The sequence below is a fragment of the Tupaia chinensis genome, unplaced genomic scaffold (assembly GCF_000334495.1).
Source record: "Tupaia chinensis unplaced genomic scaffold, TupChi_1.0 Scaffold000438_1, whole genome shotgun sequence".
In the NCBI taxonomy this organism is placed as follows: Eukaryota; Metazoa; Chordata; class Mammalia; order Scandentia; family Tupaiidae; genus Tupaia; species Tupaia belangeri.
This window is the reverse complement of record NW_006159943.1, coordinates 916842-922647: the sequence shown is the minus strand read 5'-3', so window position 1 is coordinate 922647 and position 5806 is coordinate 916842.

The window sequence follows — 5806 nt, the reverse complement described above, 5'->3', positions numbered from 1 at the left end:
AGAGAGACAGAAAGTGAGAAATCACCCCCTAGAGGGGAATGGCCATGCTGCAATCCCTTCTCCTCCATTCTCCTCTGACTTTGGTCAGGTACACACACACATGTCCACCGTGAGTTTTAAGCCGCTGAGTCGGAAACTCCAACCACAGCTGACTACGTGGGAGTCAAATGACATAACCATTAAGCCATGTGCTGGTCCCAAATTCGGTACTTTGAACCACTACTGCCCCTGTCTCTAATGCATGGAGAGAAAAGACAGGTGCTATGGGTGTTCAAATGAATGCGACTGTCTTGAGCAGAGTGTGTATATGTTAGGCGTGCTGAAGAGGGCAATCAGGGAAAGCCTCCTGAAGGAGGTGGCACAGGACTCAAAGAGATTAATTCATTGCACAAATGTTTACACTGAATACGTACTAAATGGTCAGTATTTGGTGCTGAGGATAGAAAAGTGAACTGAACAAAGTCCTTGCATTTGTGGACATGCAGAGCAGGAACTGGGGAAAGGCAGAAATTATAATTGGGGGAGTCTTAAATGCCAAGCCTCCTTTACCTTTTGAGTAGTTATGCTCCTCCACTAAAGGGTTTCTCTCTCAGGCGCAAATACCCAAACTTTTAAGGACTCTAAAGGAAAGGGCTGGGTCAAAATGCACTTTCCTGCTCTGGGAAATCCTTCCTAACGGCTAGGTCGCATTTCTTCCTGATCCAACAGATTTTCCCACATTCCATACCATTCCTCCTTTCCAAAGCCAGATCTCACAGCGGTAACGCGAAAGGCCGCGGGCGTCTGGCCCTTTAAGGCTACTTTCTTCCCCCCACGTGCCGTCTGGTTGGGCTGGCGACGCTGACGCACACGTGACGTCAATGGCAGCTGGTGGAGTCTGGGCACGAGGAGCGAAGTTGGAATGGGGGCGGGGGGCGAGCGAGAAAGAGCTTCATTTGCATTTAAAGGGACCACCCCAGGGTTAGTGATCGTAGCTTTAAAGACGTGTGTATTCGGCAAAGTTTTCGTCCTGGGCTAATAGGCACGAAAAAGGAGTGGTACGACTGAAATCGGTGGTGACTCGAGTTTGTGCTGTCAATTATGTCCTTCCGCCGAAAGGGAGAAATAGTCCGTCGGTGCCCGGGCTGGGAGCACGTGACCGGGAGGGGGCGGATGGGGGGGGCAAGAGAGAAGGAGGGAGGAGCTGGGAGACGACTGTCAGGCTGTTTCAGCTGCCCCCACCCCCACATCCTGCCCACCCTCCTGCAGCTGCCACCACATCCTGCCCAGCCGGGAGCAGGGAGCTTGTGTGGGGGGATGCACTGACCGAGGACCCGGCTTTGGCACCCCCTCCCTGCCCCCTTCAGTCCCAGGGTGGGGCCTCTGCCCTTTGCCCCAGGCCTGGCCCCAGGCGCCCTGGCACTGAGCTTGGGGCACAGTTCTGCCCTGACAGCCTTGGGCACCTCTGCCTGACTCTGCCCTCCCCCACCCAGCCCTGGCTGAAAATGGGACTTGTGACCAGAGCCCCATCCCTGGGCTAGGGACCGTCATCAATGGTCAAGAAGAGATGTTCAGGGAAGTTTGTACAAACTTTACTCAGACCCACAGCTACACACACCCACAGACTCCTGTCACATGTTTGCTGACAGCATTCCACACCCAGCCCTGCAAAGCCCTGCCAACCACGGTTGAGATGGCTTGAGATGGCTGCCCTCAAGGAGCTCAGGGTCTGATGAGAAAATGTAAATTGGAAACCAAAAGTGTTAGTACAATATGGTGTGTACCGAGGAATACACCCAGGGGAGGGGGCACTGTGCAGGCAGACATGGGTGATCCGCAAGTCCACCCAGAGAATGTACCCACAGAACTACCATGCACCTGCTGGTGACCCTTCCCCTCTCAAAGTAACAGATGTGGGGCAGACTGAGTGCTGGCCGGGAACACTGAAGAACTGGACAGAGATGGAGAGAGGATGGTCATCTTGATGGAAGGCATGAGGAGGAAAGCAGGGGTTAGAGATTGTCTGGATGACTGTGGGGAAGACAGAGGGGGCTAACCAGCAGCCAGCCGGCCAGGTGAGAGGCTGGACCGGCAGTAAGGACTTCCCAGAGTTAGGGAACCACTGTCAGCTCTTGGAGGCAGGGGAGGCAGTGAGGATTGGGAAACCACCTTCAAACTGAGCTGGATTAGGGATGCTTGTGAAGGGATAAATAAAAGGAATTGTCTGGTCAGCCCAGGGTGTGGATGGTGTGGTGGTTAAGGAACTGGATCCCACTTGACTATGTGGTTTGAGTCCTGGACCTGGTACCTTGAAAATCGTGCAGGGGGTGTGTGCGTGCATGCCCAAAATCCCAAGAGGAGAATGGAGGAGAAGAAATTGTGGCAGCGCCCCCCCCCCAAGCGTTTTCTCACTTTTCCCCCTCCCCCCCCCCCCGGGCGTTTTCTCACTTTTCCCCCTCCCTTCCCGCCTGCCCCTCTCTGGCATGCACCCTGTAGCAAACGAAATTAAATAAAAAGGCCAATTCAGAAAGAGTTCTGAAAGCCTTTTGCCATATAAGCTTATAAGGTAATACTGTGGAAGGAGTTTATACATGCTTTTTAGGATTTTATTGGGCATCTAAATGACTTTTTAGGAATTTTATAGCTGCTTTGGATTGTTAGGTGAGTTAATAAAGATGGGAAGCTAACCAGAAAAATGAGACCCAGGCATCTGAGCCCACTCAGGTGTTTTCCACTTACAGGATTCTGAGGTGAGAAGTCCAGGGGCCAACAGAAAAAGATTTAGTTGGAGCCAGTGGGTGGCGTGGTGGTTAAAATGCAGGATTCCCACATGGCAGACTGTGATTTGAATCCAGGATGGGCAGCTTGATAAATCACAAGTTAAAAAAAATAAATAAATATTCAGTGGCTTTCAGGAAGTCCTTGTTTCTATCTAACTTCCATCAATATTACTCCCTAGACCTTTTTTTGGAGAGGTTTTTGCTACAGGGCACGTGCGCTCGCCAGACAGACAGAGACAGAGAGACAGAAAGCGAGAAATCACCCCCCAGGAGGGACGGCCACGCCGCAATCCCTTCTCCTCCATTCTCCTCTTGGGATCTTGGGCACGCACGCACACGCACCCGGCGTGAGTTTAAGCCACCAGGTCCGGGGCTCGAACCGCGGTCTACTACGCGGAAGTCCAGTGACATAGCCATTATGCTAACTGCTGGTCCCCCTAGACCTTTTTGTTAAGAGAGTTTTTTGCTATCAGACAGGTGTGCTCGCTTGAAAGACAGAAAGCGAGAAATTACCCCCCAGGGGGGATGGTCACCCTGCATCCTCCTCCATCCTTCTCTCAGGACTTTCAGCCCATATGCACACGGGACAGCATGTGTTTTTAAGCTGCCGGGTCCGGGACTCGAACCGCAGTCGACCTTGTGGGAGTCCAGTGATGTAACTATTACACCATCTGCTGGTCCCACAGAAATAAAAGTTCCCACTTTGTCATTTTCCTTCTCCCATGAAGTTTCCACTCTATTCTACTTCTGTCTCACTTGTCAGTCTCTCGTACTCTGTCTCTAGGAAATTTTCAGGGCAGCATCTCAGGGTCAGGGACACCTACTGAGCCCTTCCCTCCCCTTTCTTCTCTTCCCTGCTCCTGGCCCTTTAACACCCTCCCCAGGTGACTCACCTTCCTTCCTCATTCCTTTGTTAAGGACCCAACATTCCAAGACTGGGTGGACCAGCCAGCCAATCATAGCCCTGGCAAGCCTGCCTCAGGCTGGAGATTGGCTGGAGCTGTGGTTGGCGGGAGGCTCACCACACCGATGTGTAGGAGGTTGGGGAGGGGGTTTCTGGGAACCAGTCCTGGGAAAGAATTTTTTCTGGGGCTGTATATGTTTTTGGAGAGAATCCTTCAAGTAGGGCTCATGCCGGAGGGTTCTCTGGCTTGGAAAGCGTCAAGACTGGAGGCAGACTGAGAACCCAGCTCTCTTGGTCTCCTGGGGTCTTGGCTGGCCCCTGCCCACATTTTTTTCTTTCTAAGATCTGGGACCCAATGGCCTGAAGGCTGAGTTCCCAGGCCTGTTCTTCCGAAGGCTTTTCCAGCAGCCTTGGATCTCTCCAGTCTCAACATTCTGCTTTCCCGACGTCGGAAACAGCCGGAAAATAAACACCCTGATGACTAAACGGTTTCTCCAGCTAGAGCCTAGGGAAGCACTAAAAATAGAGGCCACAAGTGGGGGGAGGTTCCCCACTTGGGGGGGCACTTTCCCATCCTGCTACTGCCACCGCCTCTAGCTTGACACTAGGCTCCGCTCTCCTCCAAGTCCTTGGGGACGGGGCAGATGGGCTCTCTCTGTCTACTCTGAAGACTTTTGGGCAAGCTAGCCCTGCCTTGCAGGGAGCAATGACATTTTCTGATGTTGGGGGCCCTTTCCTCCCAGGTCCAATGGGGAAGCTACACTTGTGGACGGAGTGGGACACTGTAAATCGGGTTTCCTGAGGGAGGAGCCAGAGGAGTGGGAAATTGAGGCCAGGGAAAATTGGAACCTGTCATGGGACACACAAGATAAGCCTCCGATTTTAATTTGCTGCGGGGCTTGCATGGGCTCCCGGGGCCTAAAGGGTCTTTGTAGACTGAGTTACCATAATGCAGCATGAACCTCTGTACCAAGCAATCTACTTCCATAAGCTAGTTTCATCCTCACACCACACTTATGAGTTAGGTACTATTATCACATTTCTGTTTTATCCACGGGGATCATGAGGTAGAGGAGAGTTAAATAGCAGGCCTATGTTCACAGTGAATGAAGGATGGAGGAAGGATTTGAACCAAGGCAGCTGGCCGGCAACGTTGATCTATCTAACCACCATGACGTGCTGCCTGTGTACATATTGGTGTCTCCAGCACTAACCCAGAATTGAGTCTTTGTCTGGTAGGTCAGACCCAGCCAGATAGAAATCAGACTGTGTGAAGAACTGAGTGCCCTTCTGTTCTGCTAGGTTCTTTGATATCTAAGCCAGATTCGATCATTTCCTCAAGCTGCAGGTAGGAAACAGCAGGACTTGGAAGTAGAAGGATGTTGCAGAGGAAGCCTGATGGGTCATCCAGGGGGCATGGCACCCACACTCCTGTTGCAGGGCATTGAAAGATTCACCACGCCCTGGGGCCACCAGAAATTTAAAAAAAATTTTTTTAAGAGCTACTACTGTTTCTTTAACTACATGCTTTGGGTGTTCCCAGAGCTGCGGCAGCGGGTGTTGTTGGTGGTGAGCTTAGGGTCCACCCCTTTAAATTGCCCCCTCGATAGTAAGTGCTCTGGGGCTGCAGGCATTGGAGATTAGGTCACGCAAAAACTATGAGCTGTCGCTTTAAATTGCTGGGCGTCTGCCGAGCCGGGACCCGGAGGGGAGGGGGCCTGTCACAGGTAGAGGGAGCAACTGAGCTCCCCAGGTAACACCCCTCACCCCAAGAACGTGGCTCTTTAAGTGAGGCTTTGTCACACTCTAAGTGGGGGAGATGGAATCTTTTCACCACTTACAGTCTCCCCTTAATTTATCTACTTAGACTCCCACCTCCCAACTCTCCTGGGGCTTGGGCAGGAGGGGCGCTGCGAGGTAGCGTGTGTGTCTCTGAGAGTGTGCGTGCCGCCTGCAGAGCCTCCCCGGGAAGGACCTCCTTGAGCGCATGGTGGCAGCAGCACTGGGCGACCGTCCGGCGCGCTCGCAAGGGGCACCAAAGGCGCGGGCCGATCCCTTTAAAGGCGTCTGGTTCTCGCCTCCCTACTTTGCCTCGCTCGGTCCCTTCCACTCCCTCCCTCCCGGCTGGCGGGGGGGTCTGGCC